This window comes from Lepidochelys kempii, chromosome 1, assembly GCF_965140285.1.
Source record: "Lepidochelys kempii isolate rLepKem1 chromosome 1, rLepKem1.hap1, whole genome shotgun sequence".
NCBI classification, from domain to species: domain Eukaryota; kingdom Metazoa; phylum Chordata; order Testudines; family Cheloniidae; genus Lepidochelys; species Lepidochelys kempii.
In genome coordinates this window covers 126,885,321-126,905,077 of record NC_136380.1, presented here as the reverse complement: position 1 = coordinate 126,905,077, position 19,757 = coordinate 126,885,321, and positions in this window count along the sequence as shown.

Sequence of the window (19,757 nt, the reverse complement as noted above, 5' to 3'; positions counted from 1 at the left end):
GCGGGGGCCCGCGCGAGTCCTCCCGCTTTGCCCTCGCGCAGCCATTTGCTGGGCAGCGGGGCTGCCTCCGCCCCCCCAGCGCCGTCCGCCTGCACTCAGGTAACCTCTGGGGCGCCAGCGGGACTGTGCCCGCTCCAGGGGAGCTCCCGCCTCCTGCTCCGGCGTGCTCCAGGGACACCCCCCCCTCCACACACACACTCTGCTGGTGCGGGGGGGGACCCAGTCTGTGGCCATTTAACCTGGCTCCAAAGCATTTGGCTTGTGTGTTTCCCGGAGACCTTTACAGTCTCAGCCCCACTCTGTCTCCCACTGCCTGGGGCAGAAGGGTTCTGGGGAGGAAAAGCCATGAAATCCCCTCCCCCATCTCGACATTGTTGGGTGGAGGTGGAGGAGGAGAGGGGTGTTATTGTTTGTGGAGACAAAGCAGGCAAGAAAGAAGACACACACACGTTTCCAGGCCCGGGTGCCTTAAATTAGGTTCCTGAAGCCATGTTCAGGGACTTAAATGAAAGCGCTTTGGGGCAGGGACCATCTCTCTGTTCTGTGTTGGTACAGTACCTAGCACAATAGGTCTTGGTCCACGCTACTCGGTGCTGCCGCAATACAAATAATAATTTCCAGACTTGTCAAGCTCACATAACCTCTCTTTGATGGGTGATGCCCTTGCTCAGCATCTTATCAGGGCAAAACTGGTGGTGAGTGATCTGGAGCAAGTATAGCCAGAGAGCTTTGTTGGGGCTATTCTGGACTGTAGGATGACTTGGGAAGGATTGTAGGCAGCATAGTCATCATCCCCGAGGCTGCTATTGCTTATTTGGGACCACACTGGCTGAGAATTCAGGTGGTACAAAAATTGAACAAAAGCTACCTTTGCTACTACGTTCCTCGGCTTGCTCTTCAGGGGAGGTACTTCATATCATCAGCCCATGAGTCCGCACATATAGGTTGACACATGCACATGCATGCTCAAAAAAAAGCCAGGAAAGGGTTCACAACATGCACCCCTTAGAAGAGTCTTTTTTTTTCTTTCATCTTAGGATAAGTTTTAGATAGAGTTTTGATTTAAAGAAAAAACACCATTAAAGAGCCTGGTGGCTCACATAGAATCTAATCCAACTTGTAGTAACCAAGAAGACAGAGATTCACTACTGCATTACTCCTGTTTTACTCCTGTGTAATTCTGTTTTGGGGGTTCTCTGAATCTATTAAGAAAAGGAGTGCTTGTGGCACCTTAGAGACTAACAAATTTATCTGAGCATAAGCTTTCGTGTAACTCACGAAAGCTTATGCTCAAATAAATTTGTTAGTCTCTAAGGTGCCACAAGCATTCCTCTTCTTTTTGCGAATACAGACTAAGACGTCTGCTACTCTGAAATCTGAATTTATTATATCCCTTACAGCCAAATGCAAGTTAATATTTGGCCACAGTAACATTTTGAATGTACATAGCATGTTTTATCCAAGGATCGCAAAGTGCTTAACAAACATTCAATTATGCCTCACAATACCTCTGCAAGGTAGTTTTGATCATCCCCATTGCACACGTAGGAAAAGTGAAGTAAAGAAGCTTACCCAAGATCACACAGTAAGTCAGTAGCAGAGCCAAGAATACAGTCTAGCAGTCCTGCCTCTGAGTCCTGTGATCAGATCAAGTGACTGTCTTCTTTTCCTACTCTCATAAATTAAAAGCTGCCCAAACCCAAAAACAAAACAAAACATCACCAGGCAATAGCAAACTATAGCAATAGCAGCCAAAAAAAAAAAAAAAAAGACCACCATCCACTATGTGTATGCAATTAGACTACTGAGAATTTTTTTAAAACATTGTTTTTCTTGCTTAGCCAAATCAAGTGGCTGAGTCAATTTTGCATAAACTTGCAAAAATAAAATCCACCTTTTGGTTGAGAAAATAAACATGGGAAGTTTCCACTCCATAGGAATGTGTTTATCTTGTTGTTTTTTTAAACTGTAAACAAATGAAAAGTAGGGTGTAACAGTGGTTCACCCCTGTCAGGGTTCCTTCCCCACTCTGAACTCTAGGGTACAGATGTGGGGACCTGCATGAAAGACCCCCTAAGCTTATTCTTACCAGCTTTGGTTAAAAACTTCCCCAAGGTACAAACTTTGCCTTGACGTTGAACAGTATGCTGCCACCACCAAGCGTTTTAAACAAAGAACAGGGAAAGAGACCACTTGGAGACATCTTTCCCCAAAATATCCCCCCAAGCAAAATATCCCCCCCTACACCCCCTTTCCTGGGGAAGGCTTGATAATAATCCTCACCAATTTGTACAGGTGAACACAGACCCAAACCCTTGGATCTTAAGAACAATGAAAAATCAATCAGGTTCTTAAAAGAAGAATTTTAATTAAAGAAAAGGTAAAAGAATCACCTCTGTAAAATCAGGATGGAAAATACTTTACAGGGTATTCAGATTCAAAACACAGAGGATCCCCCTCTGGGCAAAACCTTAAAGTTACAGAAAACAGGAATAAACTTCCCTCTTAACACAGGGAAAATTCACATAAAACAAAAGATAAACTAATCCGCCTTGCCTGGCTTACCTATAGTGGTTCCAATTTTGGAGACTTGGATTAGGATGGGTTGGAGAAGATGGGTTTCTGTCTGGCCTCTCTCAGTCCCAAGAGAGAACAAAACGTAAACAAAGAGCACAAACAAAAGACTCCCCTCCCCCCCCCAAGATTTGAAAGTATCGTGTTCCCTTATTGGTTCTTTGGGTCAGGTGCCAGCCAGGTGAGCTGAGCTTCTTAACCCTTTACAGGTAATAGGCTGTTGCCTCTGGCCAGGAGGGATTTTATAGCACTGTATACAGAAAGGTGGTTACCCTTCCCTTTATATTTATGACAACACCATAACACCGTTTAGTCCTTGTGTGCCCTTAAGGATATACAGAGGCCCTTCTCTGGCACTACTCCTGACCATAGGGGCCAACATAGGCTGGAGCACCCAGGGGGAAAAATTGGTGGGTTCTCTGCACCCACAGACAGCCAAGACCCCCGCTCCAACTCACCTCCGCCTCCGCTCTGCCTCCTCCCCCGAGCACATTGCATTCCTGCTTCTCCCCCTAGCAACCAGCACTTGCCGCCGCGAAACAGCTGTTTCACGGCCGCAAGTGCTGGGAAGGAGGGGGAGGAGTGGGAACGCGGTGCGCTCGGGGAAGAGGCGGTGCCGGGATTTGGGGAAGGAGTCCAATAGGGGCAGGGAGGGGGTGGAGTTGGGATGGGGCAGGGGCAGGAGGGGGCTGGGCAGGGGTAGAGTCGGGTCCAGGCCGGGGGCGGGGTGGTGGTTGAGCACCCACCGGCCCTGGGAAATGTTGGCACGTATGCTCCTGAAGAAAGACTGCAGCCCTCTCTTTCTCCCCAATACCCTTAAAGATGAAGTATCATGAATAGTTCCCTGCCTCCTTTAACATGACAGATCTATTTTGTTCAGAAGCATCAGCCATCGTTGTCTCCTAGAAAGTAACAACCAACACCAATTCATCCTAGATAAAACAAAGGAAGTATTTATTGAAAGTTTACACTGGACAGAACAGAAATAAACATCTTTTAATATTAAACAACTGAAAAAGATACAACAATTTTCTTCTAGATGTGCTGAGTTATATATTATTTGGATGCTCACCTGTTGCACCACCTGTTTCAGAAATCTCTTAATACTTCAACAGGTCAAATCTGTCTGTGCTCTAATGCAGCATGTGTCGAGCAGCTTCAACCATCAACGTGGTAGTCTGACACCTTTCAAGGAATATCTTGTCTCCTTAAAATCAAGTTAAAGAGAATTTACCTCACCTGCGATGTAAAGGTGAAAGAGTTGTAAAGAGGTTATTTGCTTTGTGTGTTGTCAAAACATCTTCATATTTGAAGTGAATTAAGAGAATACACAAAATTACAGGCTCAAAACACCTGACATGAGTAAAATGTCCTTCCCTTAATAATTCCTTTCCTCACTTACTGAGAGGATTGCAGTGGATATAAACTATCTTTCAGGGGGGTTGTGGAGAGGGGTGGGGGAGAGAGAGAGAGAGAGTGACCAGATAGCAAGTGTAAAGAATCAGGACACTTTGGGGGGATAGGGGAGAAGAGGGGTATAGTTGTATATATAAGACAGCCCCTAATATCGGGACATCTGGTCACCCGTGTGTGTGTGTTTTTGTGGAAAGAGCTCTCTCTTTTCAGATGACCTCTTCTTTTCATCACCTTTATAAACAAAATTTCATGCTCATTTCTTCATTAAATTATTCCTTTCCTCTTACTAAACAAGCACAGATTGCACTTCTTCAGGCTTACCCCCATTAATGTGTAATTGAAAGCACAACATAGTTCATTTGTAAAATAAAGGTCAAAACACTCAGTTTAGAGATGAATAGAGACTACATGATTAAAATCATAAGTACAACATACATCAAAAAGATCAAATTTGACAGATTGGTTATATGTGACTCAAGATGGGGCTTAGAATTCAAAGCATCATGTTTCCTACCCACAAGCACTCTCCTTAAATTCTCCTTGCATTCTACAGCTGTAATCTGCATCATAGAATCATCGAATATCAGGGTTGGGAGGGACCTCAGGAGGTCTTCTAGTCCAACCCCCTGCTCAAAGCAGGACCAATCCCCAAATGGTCCCCTCAAGGATTGAACTCATACGCCTGGGTTTAGCAGACCAATGCTCAAACCACTGAGCTATCCTTCCCCGAATCAAATTGATTCCTTCCTCCACAAGAAAATTCTGACTGTTTTTGTAAAAAGGCCAGTAATGTAGTGATTATGATGACTGATTTAAAGAACTACTGCAATTTAGTTTCTATTACAGGGTCTTCAAATTACCTGAAAACCAGTACCTATGGGGCTGATTCAGCCCATTAAAGACAATGCGAGGGCACCCACTGACTCTAATGGATTCTGGAACTGGCCCTTTCTATATTAAGAAATTTCATAGAAAAGAAGCAGAGTTCAAGCAAGATTTGCAGAACTTAAGTAGAGCTAAACACATTTTCTTAAAAATCAATGTGTGCCCCTCACATATGGTTTGGGGCTTCCTTTCTGTCGGTGGTTTTGCAGTGCACCGTACATCTCCCTTGTCATTTTTTGAAAAATGAAGGATGAAAATGCTTTTCCAACTATAGATTTTTCTATTCAGCAGAATTCAGATATCAAGTATAAAATAAAGTAAAATCTTTACAAACTTTTTTCCAAACTTCAAGTATTTGCCTCAAACTTTACAAAAAATACAAATGTACAAGAGAACACCAATATAATACAGAAGTTCCTTTTTTCTCATCACCTAATATATTAACCTATTTATAAAAAAAAAAAAAATAGGCCTAGAAAAAACACTGAATATTCTGTGATCCCAATGCTCAGACACAAACCTTTAACCTTAGCAAAATATTATAGCACATAACTGAGGAATTATCACGGAGTTATCATTTGAACCAAAATATACATTCACATGTATAATATGCATCAGATTGTACTATATTATCCATTCATATATTACTTAAGTACATCTTAACAATAAGCAGTCCAGTGTTGTGCAGAAAATATTCATAATCACTGGGCAGTTCCTCTTTTGCCAGCTTACACAGTTGTCCCACCTAAAATGGAAGATTGTAAAGAAAATTTAAAAATTTTGATATGGGTGCTTATTCAGATCAATGCATCTCTATCCTTTACTATAGCTCCTCCCTGCCCCTATGGAAGGACAGATAACCCTTGTCCTCTCTAACTGCTCCTGCTGTGGGTTCTATCGGATCTTTGATGGCAGAGACTGTTCAGGGGATGCATTGATGCTATAATCATGCCCCTCTTTGGGGTCGGCCATGCCCTCCTATATAGCCCCACCCCCCGCCTTGCTGCAGGAAAAGTTGCAGCTGCCTTGTACCAGTGCAACTTCCACTCCCACCCACCATCACACTATCTGACACCGGGGACCTAGGAATTTGATCATTTCAATGGTTTACTTCAAATATCTGAAAAGAGTATGCATGCTAACTGTTAACAACGCTAAGATTGGGATTTTTTCAAAAGCAAAATCTGCCCTCACGGAAGTCAGTAGTAAAACTCCCATTGACTTCAATGGAAGCCAAGTTAGGACAGCTGTGAGCACTTTTGAATATCCCGCCTAAATATTTAATTCATTATTATATTCGCAGTTCTTATCAGGCAGCATCTGACTGACTGACCATCACATGCATGAATTTTCAACCTTAGTTTCAATTTCATTAAGTTTGTGTCTGGGAATAAAAATATTTTAAATATAAGTTCATATTCAAGACCCTACACTCTTCAGGGCAGAGACAGTGTCTTCCACTCTGGGAAGCACATAGCATATTGATTGCGCAACTGCAATACAAAAAATAAAGATGAACAATGAAGTTGCAATTACTACTTGAAACATTATAGGTATTGCAAACTCAAAGACTGATATATATCTGTTTCAGTCTTTGAGTTTGGATAATAAAATATAGTGCACCTGGTTTAAAGAATTCATTTTACTCCACTTAAATATTTGCAAGACCTATAAGAATGTACAAGATGGTTTTAATTTATATTACAAGAAATAAGAAAGTGCTGTTTCAATCAAGATCTGCCACTGTTCCAAAAAGAGAACAAAAAAGCTAGTGTAAATCGTACCATTAGCTTTAAAACAGAGTTGCTTCTTCTTGTAAGCTGTGTAACCAGCAACTGTTCCAACAACTAACAGCACAAGCACAGAAATCACAGGTGACGTAACTCCAGCAACTACTCCAGAATCTATTGACAGAAAAAATATATTTTCTTCAGAAGCAACAAAAGAGCATCCTTATTTTACAGTACATAAAGTAAATCGTTGCAAACACAGTTTGACATGAGAAAGGGTTCATACAACTTTTGAATTTCATTTGCAGCATGAAATAAAACATTTTTTAAAAAAAATATAAGGAGCAGAAACCATATTATTACTACAGACAAGAAAATAGTGACTTATCTACACATATGTTTTATATATGTTTTAAAACTCTTTTGGTTCAGCTAAGACTGTTGTGAGGTTATTGACATGAACTGGGAACATATAGATCATTGTTGCAACCAAGGTCCTGTAGCAGCACCAAATCTTGTATAAAGGGCGTCAAATGACATGTCTAAGACAAGGTTGTGGTTTGCTGGTTATGATTATGCTATCTGTATATGTGTATCATTTTTGTAGTTGAAGTTATGAATATTGGCTCTATACTGTCTGTATTTCAAACTTATGCTATGCTTCTGGGTGACACCCCAGACAAGTTGGTGTCAGCTCTGCCTAGCCTGCTTGATGGCCCATTAAGGACCATCAGCTATACAGTTGACCCATTGAGAGAAGGCAGATACACCTTGTGACTCAGCAAAGTATGCAGGAACTTGCCCATGTGACTCTAAACTCCATTTCGCTGTATTGTAATTTTCCACAGTAAGAACAAAGAGGTGTTCTTACACCTGGAAAAGACTACAAAAGGCTGATGACTCATCTCCATCTTGTCTTCAATCCTGCTTCGTATCTCTGGAGCAGTGATTCCCAAACTGGGGTTTGCGAAACCCTGGGGGTTCGTAGAACATTACAGGGGGTTCGCCAGAAAAATTTCACTAATGGCGGTCAGAGGACCCTGGGCATTGGAGATAGCAGGTGGGACCCAGTTGCAGGACAGACAGCCCGAGCCCCACGGAGAGCAGGGCAGGGCAGTTGGGGCTGGCAGCCCGAGCCCTGCCCCTGTGAGCAGAGGAGCTGGCAGCCCGAACCCCAGCGCTCTACGCGGGGCTGGCAGCCTGAGCCCTAGGGAGAGCAGGGCTGGGCAGTTTGGGCTGGCAGCCCAAGCCCCGGCGATCAGCGGGACCTGCATCCCAAGCTCAGTGGAGCTCAGCTGACTGGGGCGGTCAACGGGGTCCAGCAGCAGGAGCCCCATGGAGTGTGGAGTGTGGAGTGTGGAGGAAATTTAAACTTAAATCCCTGGAAATATTCATTTTTAGGAGGGGGTTCACAAGATTTCACAATTTAGTGAAAGGGGTTTGCAGCCTGTTAAAGTTTGGGAACCACTGCTCTGAAGGGACTTTGCTACAAACTGAAGCTTTGAACAAAGGACTGAATGACCCATCCCAGCTGTGGATGTACTCCAGAGACTTGATTTGAACCTGCAGTTTATTCCATCACTGCTACAAGCCTGAACCAAGAACTTTACCATTACTGTATGTAATTGATTCCATTTAATCAATTCTAGCTCTCATCTATATCTTTTTCCTTTTATGAATAAACCTTTAGATTTTAGATTCTAACAGATTGGCAACAGCGTGATTTTTGGGTAAGATCTGATTTGTATATTGGCCTGGTTCTGGGGCTTGGTCCTTTGGGATCGGGAGAAGCTTTCTTCTTTTACTGGGGTATTGGTTTTCATAACCATTTGTCCCCATAACGAGTGGCACTGGTGGTGATACTGGGAAACTGGAGTGTCTAAGGGAATTGCTTGTGTGACTTATGGTTAGCCAGTGGGGTAAAACTGAAGTTTTCACTGTTTGGCTGGTTTGGTTTGCCTTGGTGTGCACAGAAACCCCAGCCTTGGGCTGTAACTGCCCTGCTTTAAGCACTGAATTTGGACTCTCAGTTGGGTCCCACCAGAACCAGCATTGTTACAACTGTCCTAAATATACCATAAGGTAATATGTATATATGTATTTACTGACCAGTGTTTCCACCATGATTGACATTACTCTCCTTTTCTCCTGGAAAAGAGGAAATAACTTCATTGTTGGAAGAAACCTTTTGGAGAAAACTCACAGCTAACACAGAGCGAAACAACAACAAATTCCATGCAGAGGCAGCCTGCAAAATGGTATTTGGTTAGAACTGGGGAGTGGGAATAAGGAAATGGGGGTTCTAATCCTGATTTGGACCTTAACTTTTTGGAGGCACATCGTGTCACTGTCTTAATTTCCTCAGAATGATAATACTAATCACCCCCCACCCAATAAAATGGGGCTGAAACTGCTTACCCAACTTCATAAAAAATGTTGTAAATTTCAAATAAAAGACAGCTGCCAGCGTGGGGTGTGAGACAGGGGAGTAGCCAGAGCACTGCAACACTCTGGCTATTCTCCACTGGCAGACAACCACCCGGGGAGCCATTCACTAACTCACTATAGGCCCAATGCTTCCACCTTTACACTCTCTGAATAGCCCCTTAATCTGTAAATAGTCCCACTGAATTCAACCAGACTATGTGCCCAATCCTGCAAGGTGCAGAAGACCTTGTCTAACCCAGCAAAGCACTTAAGCGCAGGGTGGATACAAATCAATGTGTTTTTTTTAAATAAAAAAAATCGATTTTTTTTTATTTAAATCAGATTTTTTATAAAATGTTTTTTAAGAAAAAGATAGTTTTAATTAAGATACATTATAGCTCAAAGGTATCTCATTATGGAATAGGGATTATAAATTCTAATTCTATAGTATGAGACAATATATTCATGTAATGTTTAAGAAAAGTTTTGTAAATGAGTTCCAATAGTTCATGGATTAAGGACCCAGTCTTCTGGGGTTACACAGGCTTCTGTATAGATTATTTAGGTTAATCTTTCTATCTACCCAATGGGACTCAGTGCTCAGTCAAGAAGATACCATCAGAGATGCTTAGTTTTGCAGTTCTCAAACTGTGGATTTGTGTCTCCAGAGGTAACATACTTGTCAACAGCAAAAATGTTTTTAAATAAATAAATAATATAGAGAGGTGAAAAATAACAGACCTCAATTCTATTGTCCCTCTGCAAATTTGTGTACACAGAGTCAATCCCTTACCTCTCTCTAAAAGTGCAAAGTTTCAAAAAGTTCAATGAATAGAAGATTGTTGGGGGTGGAATAGATCTGGACAAGGAGAATAAGTCTGGAGATAAATGTGAGATGCGAGGGACATATGCTTGTTTTGTTAAAATATTATATGTTTGCTGTTGAAGAAAAAAATCCAGAATACTTAACATTGTTGTTTTAGTTAAATAAAACAATTTAAATGTCTGTCTGGTGATGTTTTCCTCTTAATACAGCATGGCAGGAATATTCTCCAAATATTAATGATTAACCTGTTGAATTGGAGATAGTTCACCTCCCAATGACTTCATAAATATTTGCTTCAATTGCCTTTGGTAAATTAAATAACCAATCATTCATTTTCTGATATAGCTGTAAAACTAACCTGAAAAGCTTTCAAAATAAATCACTGTTTAAAAATGTATAGTGTGTACCTTCTAAAAATGAAACCTACATCTATCTCTGAGTTGTGAAGAATATGTATTGTTAAAACAACCAACAAGAATGCACTTTTATGTAGAAAACAATGATTAAATTGAGTCTTCCTGACTAGTGATTTAAATAAAATCCACCCTGCTTAAGTGGATTAAAGTGATTTCTCTCTTGAGGACTGACCACTCGACATCTTTTAGCACTGTTTGTGGAGCAAGAGATTGCTCAATATGTGTAAGAGGAGAAGAATCTGGCCCTATACCAGCTAGATGCAAGTCTAAAGCAAAAACAGGCAGCTGTGTGACTATATGTCCAAGGTTGTGAAATATTCAACAGAACTGGCATACAGTACCTGCAGGCCTTGGGGGTAGAGGTTTCCCATCATTGAGATCTAAGTCACTGAAGCGGTCTGTAAGATAAAAGTGTTATTCATTATTCAAATTTATCTGGAATTTCATCTTTTCCCCCTCCCTTACACTACCATGACCTGTTTATTCTTGGTGTCCTAGGAGAGGATTATTCCCCCAGGAGCCTTAAGTGGAGACAGACCTTTTGGGCATAGAGCCCACTTTCTGTCTTTCACCTCAAGGTCAACCATTAGAATCTATTTGAAGGCTAGAATTCCAGTCATGTCAATAGAAAATTTTTGGTTCCTATCCATTCCCAGGATAGGTGCAGCTAAATTTGTCAACAGGAGTTGAAGGGAAAACAAGATGATTATCAACATGATTTTAGGATCCAATATCTTGTAAATTTTTCAGGCTAGATATACTTTGTTGAATAGACACAAAGACCCAGTAACCTTTTTCAAAAAGTAGACCTGGAAGGTTGATCAAAAAGGAACAAACAAGCACGTAGCAAACCAAAAGTTCCCTACAGTGGTTAATAAATAAGTGCACCATCAGAGTGCATCCAGCAAACAAAATAAAAATCTGACCGAAATAATTTTTGGATCTAACATTCTTAGGAGAAAATATTCTTAACAGAATTGCTATACCTTCCTGGTTGCAGGTGAGCAGGTGGATATGGCTGAGGTTTTGGGTAGTCCTCTATTGATCATAAATTTGTTAGAAGGAAGAGTGAAAGTAGAATGAATTATATCGATATTATAAAAAGAAAAGGAGTACTTGTGGCACCTTAGAGAATAACCAATTTATTTGAGCATGAGCTTTCGTGAGCTACAGCTCACTTCATCGTATGCATCGGATGCATGAAATTATAATTCATTAAAGAAATGCTACTTGAAGGGTTTGTTGAAATATAGTTGTCAGGAAGAGAAACATTAAGGATTGTGAGACAATGGGTCCTCAAACTAATTAACTTAGGGCTCCTACTGAGCTAGGAGATTGGTAAACGTTAGTATGCAAATAAGATATGTATGTATATTTGTCAGTTTCTGCTTCCTTTTGTCTCCTATGTTAAATTGGCTTTGGCTTATCTGTATAAATAAGTTAGCTTGAGCATCTGCAGGAGGCTCACAATCACATGGGTGCATTGGCAAAGCGCTTTGCTAATAAACAGAGTGGTCTGACAAATTATGTGAGTCCTGAATCTGACTTTGGCAGAATGAAGGCCAAAGTTTCAAAAGTGCATAAAAAAGTAAACAAGAAGTGTAAAACTTTGGGATTTTTTTATAGTCCATTGTTGATTTTTCTTCCAATAGATTCAGAAAATGTCCTCCTCGGTAGGTAAAACCATTGCAAGCAGGGCCAAACATCCTGACCCTGATTTTCTTGGCACCAGAGAATTTCTACTGACTACAAAATGTTCGTCAAAAAATTTCCATCTTCAGTGAAAATAAGAAGAAAAAAAAGAACCCACGACAATTTTTGAGAAAAATATTTTGTGTTTCTTAAGCCAGCTCCACCATTATGAACACATCAGATACTGACATCAGGGAAGGATTGTGGGATATTATGGGTATCATGCAGGAACCAGAGACCAAAATGTGGATGGAAAATTGGCTGAAGGAACCAAAAGTAAAGAAAAATAATAAACTGTAGTGAATTGAATTAGGTATCTTATTTATCTAAAAGAGATATTAAGGCAACACATTAATAAAATTAACCAATAATAATAATAATTTGAAGGAGCTGCAAACACCACTATGAGCAAAAAATAATAATAAAAAATGGCCTAAAAAGATTAAATAAAGTAAATATGTGGAGGACGGGACAAAATAAGTTTCAATTTTGAAAAATATAGACTAACATCTGAGGAAACAGGTATCAAATGGAAGTGAGAAACCTGGAAATGCTGAAAGATGTAGGGATGAGAGAGGATAGTATATTATGCCTGATTTTGAAATGTGTGTGATATGATAGTCAAACAAGCCATTGCAATTTTGGCCTGCAAATGCAAAGGCATAGTATAACACAAGGATCGTCAACCTTTGGCACGTGGCCTGTCAGGGAAATCCACTGGCAGGCTGGGACAGTTTGTTTACCTGCAGCGTCCACAGGTTCGGCCAATCACAGCTCCCACTGGCCGCAGTTCGCTGTTCCAGGCCAATGGGGGCTGCGGGAAGCGGCGGCCAGCACATCCCTCGGCCCACACTACTTCCCGCAGCCCCCATTGGCTTGGAACAGCGAACCATGGCCAGTGGGAGCTGCGATCGGCCGAACCTGCGGACGCGGCAGGTAAACAAACCATCCCGACCCGCCAGCGGATTTCACTGACGGGCCACGTTCCAAAGGTTGCTGATCCCTGGTATAACAGAACTGGGAAGTAATAATCTCTCCGTATAGCCCCGATTCAACAAGGTGTGTAAGCACGTGTGTAATTAGAAGTATGTGACTAGTCCCCATGCATTTGGGACTACTCTTATGCTTGAAGTTACAAATATCCTTAAGTACCTTACTGAACTGAGACTCATGAGACCACAGCTGGATTAACTGCACACAGCTCCAGGCTCCTAACTTCTAGGAAGATGTAAACAAACTGAATACAGTTACAGATGTAATAGGAGGAATGAAGGGATTGATTTATGAGAAAAGAATAAGAGTTTGGCTAAGAGATGACTAAATGGGCACATATTTATAAACATGTAAAGATAAGGGCTGATATTTTAAAATGTGCCTGTGATTTACAATCCTAAATCCTGTTTTCAAAAGCAATTAGGTGCTTAGGAGTCCAAACACCTGTATCACTCTAGAAAATGGGACTTCAGGTACTTCTGATCATTTCACCCAGGGTTTAATAGTGTTTTCAGTCTCCAATTTCTAGTAGTCTAACCATCTGAAATATGATGCTGGGGGAATTATTTTCTGAAATGTGAAAGCCTAATAAAAAGTAGTCTAACATACTACAAAACTTTTAGAGAGTACCACCACCAGGGGCATCTCTTAAATAAAGGTCTTTATCTAAAAGAAGACAAAGAAGAGAGTAAACAGAAGGCACTTTGGGGAAGGAGTGAAATGTTACTTTTAAATAGGAAATGTAAAGCGATTGTTTCAGACAAGTGGAAATACGTTGGCCCAGGTCATCTGCAAGTGCTTTAGCATCTCACAGAAGGTGACTCAGTATTTTTAGACATTTAGCTCCACCACATTACATGGAAAGAAGGATTATTGCCCGCATCATTCTCCAATGCCTTGCTAGCAAAATTTCAAGGCAGCTGGGATATAGGGGTGAGCTGCATTTCAGTTTACAGTTCCAAATTTTTCTTCACAGCCACAAAGGCGCAAAGCATTTATCTTTTAAAATAAAAGTTTAGATTCCAGACTAGCCATTCAATCTTCAAAATATTGCTCATCAAGCAGGACGACGGAGAAAGTAACAGTGACGATGAATAAGGGGAAAGCTCATTTTTTTAAAGCTGTGGTGTTTTAATTAGGAACAAAAAGGTGAGACATCCTGGGACACGTTTTAAATAGTTCATTTTAAATTGATTTTCACTCAAAGTAATTCACAAATTTACGTGAAGATACTTATAAAATTTTGTCTTTATCCAGAATTTATGAGCTGTAAATTCAGGACCCTGCACCAAATTCTTTATAAAACAACAAAGAGGTTGAATCCGTGCTGTAAATAAAAAACTCAGTGCAATGTGGTGTCCAGACCAGCATATCTATAATAGATACACAAGCTACATTTTATATGTTGAAAAATAAATTTAAAAAATCAGAAATAAACATACTGATCCCATAAGCATCTAATAAAAATAAATATGTTCATTATCATAGCACAATGTACAACAAAAAATGCAAACCAAAATTAACCAGTTGCAGCCTCAATTATTTTTAATGCACAAAAATATTCTTACCACCATCACGTCCATAGCTTCCCGGCTGCGGCTCGTGAGGAGGACGTGGGTGAGGTTTTAGATGATCATCTATTAGCAATAAAGATGTCGATATTTTAATAACCTTTACCTTTTGGGCAAACACTAGACACATTTGTTCTCAGCCCAGAAGCACGTTTTTGGAATGTTTGAGCAAAAACTGTCCAGTTACTTTGAGTAGGAATATAGTGCGGGAGTGGGGGAACCTTTAATCAGAGGACAGAGTCCCCAAGTAGCTCATATGCCTTTCTGGGATCTGGTGAAAATCACTTTTGCTTTGGACAAGTTATAAAGATTTTAAAACATGCTGCATGCATGTGCATTGTTTTTTGTTATACAATAGACTAATGATCTGGCAACATTCCATTGGTACTGCACATGTGTGCATGCGAGTTGAGTGGAATTTTCCATTCAGTAGACAATCTCTCAACTTCTATTGCAGTTACACATGGACAAAAAGGTTGAGTGGAATTTTATTTAGAGTCTGCAGGTCTGCGTGAAATATGGTCTTTGAGGGGGAGTATGCAATGAGGCGGAGCTCTAAAAGGACAGTGACTCCTTCTGAATAATACGTAGAGGTACATAAGGAAGGGGCTCCTTAATCTTGAAGAATCCCACCCGATTCACTATAGACATAGTGTAATGAAGCAGGGAAAGTGGGAGAATAGATCTATTTAGATTTTTATGAGGGGTCCTGCTCCATGTGCTATATTACGTGTTCCGTGTATGGTGTAAGAGACAGAGGTAAGAAAGGACTTTTGGCCTCATGCAATGTGGGGGCTGGGACACTGTGCAATGTATAAAACATGAAGCCATTCACTGGATTGTGATGATACAAATATTTAACAGCTGCCATATACATAGAACAATGTCCAACTTATGCACTGAATGAGATAGGATTCCTGTGGGGGGGAAACTGATTGTGTAGTGAAAGACTCTACCATAATGCATGGTCAGAAGGGAGCTAAATTAAGATTGCATGGCAATCTTATCCATTTCCTGATTCCTGAATGCTTCATTTTAGAACTTAAATTTTCTTTCAGTGTATCATAATCAAATAAAAAGTATTTTTAAACGGAGAGAATGAGAAAATTGGTTTGCCCTTTTAAAATTAGTTTGTCACATCCAATCTCCTCCAGGGTTTATGGCTTTAAACCTTTCTAGTCCTCCTTTACCATTGACAGCTCATTTCTCTTCATTGGCATAGCCTGTTGTAGCACTATTAAAAGTCACGCTAACAAGTGAATGCCAGAAGAGGGGGTCCATCAAATTTTAAAAAGTCCCATGCATATGAGACTTTAGTCTTCAATACTAATAATATTTTTCAAAAGTCATTTGTTGTGGACTTGCCTTTTCCCCTGCACAAATGTTTTGTAAGGCAAACAAAAGCTACAGTTGTCTATTTGTATGTTCCTTGGGGATTCCAGGGCAGGTAAGAGATTACCAATTATAAGGCAATACAACTTCAGTGTTGTCCAGTCACTGTCTTGAGCTATATTATACCCATTAAGGAACTCTTATTATGTGGTAAATGTCCAAGAGATTTCCTTTAATACTTATTTTTAACCTATACTTGATACTTAGTTATCGCACAACCTTGATCTCAGATCCTGCACTTGGCACACATCACAATGAATCTTGTAGAAACTACAAATCTGAGATCATTGTCATGAACCATTTCCCAATTTAAATTTATTACTCACCAAACACTGGCCTTTTAGTAGCCGGTGGAGGCTTCTTAGTAATTGTTTCCCCTATGAGACACAGTGAGACCATAAAATCAATACAAACTGAAACACTTTTCAATACATCAAAGGGAGGCATCTGTAAATCTTGATAAATATTCTAGATAAAGAAAACTTAAGCATCCCTTAGACCACAAATTAAGTGCCAAGGTCTTATGGCCAAAATTCTTTTAAAATAGAACCTGAACTTAAGCAAGTTTTTCTAAAAAGCCTGATCATCAAAAGTGCTAAATCCGGCATTTCCATTGACTTTTATGCATGTCCTTTAAATTGAACTAATTTATGTTGTGGTCCAGTTCCCATAAAATGGAAAATGTATTAAAGATGTAGCAATAATATTAAACACAATAGGGCAACCCAACCCCTCCCCCCCCCTTTTTTGGGGCAATTTTACTTACCTGGATGATCAAGAGCATCAGATAAATCAAAATCACCTTGACCTACCAAAAGAAACGACACATTAATGTGTGTGTGTAGGAACATTTTATACCTATTTCGGTTAGTGTTGTGTTAACTATTATGTGTGTGATTCACCACCAGAGCTCTGCTGGCAGGGCATAGGATGCAGGCACCTGGTGGTGGAAAGTCCAGTAAAGGGGTACATGCCAGAGGAAGCTATTCATGAGCTCCACTCTGTCAGGGGGGCCTTTGTGTGATCACACAAATTAGCCCATTGAATTCAAAGGGGATACTCATTCCAATAGAACTGGAAGGATTTGGCCCATAATACCACCCCAGATTCAATCAATATGTCAAATCCCTTTGAAGAGCCTGCTTTGCTCGTTATGGAAGGCAAGTACAGCAGCCAGAAGTCCACAGTGTGTCCAAAGAAACAGAAACAAGATTTTGCACAGTACTGTTCTTTCAAACTGTTTTCTCAGAGTGGCACTCTGTCTCCCCCGAGTGGTGGCTAGGCCAGCTAATGATTGAGAAGTCTGCTACAAGCTTGGTTAAATGAGATGTGTCTTTTTGCTCCTGGAGTAGAGGATCAGAGGTCCCAGGTTTGATAGCCCCTGCCAACAACTCTGGGTGAATCAGTGTCACCAGTGGCATGTTATACCACAATCAGAAAAAGTGGTTTTAATAAATTCATTAGTGTTTTAACAGCTTAACTTTACAGATCTGGTTAAAAGTTTTACTGACACACCTGCCTTGAAATCACTTGTAAATTAAATCTGCACAGTTTAACTTCTTCCTCTGACATATGGCAGCATTTACAACTGTCAAAGTGTGTTTGTTATCTACACCCATTTGCTCTCCACTGCACCCTGAAATATCTGAAAGAAAAACAACATCTTCCTGCTCTGTTTTAGGTCTTAGTGATGTCATTAATTGTTACAAGAGAAAAAACACCATCCTGACATGAGGACTTGGCAGGAAAATAAAGCTGGGAAAGATTTAAAATATTGTATCCTAACAGCTTGTAACTGAGTCTACTGATCTGTTAGTGATTTGGGATTTCCTTTGTGTTGTTGTGGTTGGCGTTTTTTGTTTTAACTGAAAAGCTTTTGTAAATCACCTCTTTATGAAATAAGCAGCCATTGACTTTCGTGCAGAATGTAGCACTGTTTGTCTTCATTCACTCCTTAATATCTGTGTAGACTGAACACAAGAACAGCTGGCACAAAGTGAAAAAAAAAAGTTTCTGGGAGTCAAAATTATGGTTTTTATTCTCAGCTCTGCCACTGACTTTGTGAGTGTGACCTTGGGCAAGTCACTTGATTTTTGTCTGTTTATCAGTCTGTATAAAGGGGATAATAATGCCTAGATCTTATATAGCACTTTTCATCAGTAGGTGCCCAAATGCTTTACTAAGGGAGTATCATTATCCCCATTTTACAGATGGAGAAATTGAGACACAGGGAGGGAAATAATTTGCCCAAGGTCACCCCACAAACCAATGGCAGAGCCAGGAATAGGCAACACTGCCTCCTATAATAGGAGAGTGACACTTCTGTAACTCACAAAGCTGTTAGAAGACTTAATAAATATTGGTAAAATACTGAGATCCTCAAATGAGAGGGATCACGCATACAAGTTTAAAACATTTTTATTCTTATATTATACTTTAATTGAAGTGCATGTTTCAAGGACTTAATTACATAGCTACACACTCTGACAGGAATGATAATATATGGTTGGAATTCCAAAGAATGAGCTATAAAACACGACTACCCTTGTCCAACAGTGTGTTGTTTCTGAAAACCTATACTACGAAGGGGAAAGTAGGTCACAAAACCAGACCATCCAGTTAACATAACTTGAGTAATATTTTCACTTATTTAATTGGCTGGATATTTTAGAACATTACACACCATCCAACTATTACCTCCCCTGCCTTAGGGACTGATCTAACCCCGACTGAAATCAATGGGTTCTTAGGTTTCTCGTCCTAAGCAATAAGACCTAAGGTTTTTCAGTCATGGGCTGCCAATATTTTAACAAAGGTCTCACACAAAAATATTCCCCTTAGTCTGCAATTACCATGAAAGTTTATGATGGCAAGGAGTAGGTGTGAGAGTATGGGGAATCTGTTTGTTTTACTATCCATAATAAAAGCAGGGGTTACCCCATACATACACACACACACAAACCACACACACACACACACACACACACTTAAGCATAGTGTAAACTGGTAGCATTTTCCTCCTCTTGCTCCTCACACACGATATAGAAACTGGATCTGGTCCAAACATGCCCTTCCTGGAGTTTTTCTTTATTATAAACTTTAACAGCAGTAGCAGCAAAACATAAACCTAAGATGGATTGTCCGTAGTGTTTTGCCTGTATAAACCTTCTGTTTTGACCCCTAGTTTTTATGGTCTCTGAGAGATGCTCAAAAACCTCAACCCACAAAGGTATTTAGGTGCCTAAATCCCAATTTTAGGCTCTACTGCAGTCCACGCAACTCCTGCCAAATGCTTTACTAAGGGAGTATCGTTATCCCCATTTTACAGATGGAGAAATTGAGGCACAGGGAGAGAAATAATTTGCCCTAGGTCACCTCACAAACTCACTCAGTGCCTAAGTTTTCAGGGTAAAAGTTCCTTAGGTGCCTATGTTTCTGCCTCCAAGCATTTGCTCTGAAACCACAATCTAGGCATCCGGATGCCTATCTCCTGCCTAAGTCCCATGACTGACCCATGGACGGGGGAAGACAGGTGGATGAACACCTAACTTGTGTGCAAAACCCAGTCTGGTAGGTGTGTTCAGAGGGCACCTACTGGATAGGGCACCATTCAAAACCTGGCCGGAGGAGGTGGTCCATACCTTATAAACTTTTATCCTAGTGATTAGAGCACGTACATGGAACGTGGGAGACCCTGGCTCAGTTCCCCTTTCTGCCAGAGTTCTTTTGCTGGTATGGTTATTACCAGTTTCCTGAACAAAATAAACTATTCAACGAAAGGCCTTTTTCCTAGTATAGCTGCATCTATTCTAAGACTTTTGCCAGCACAGATATG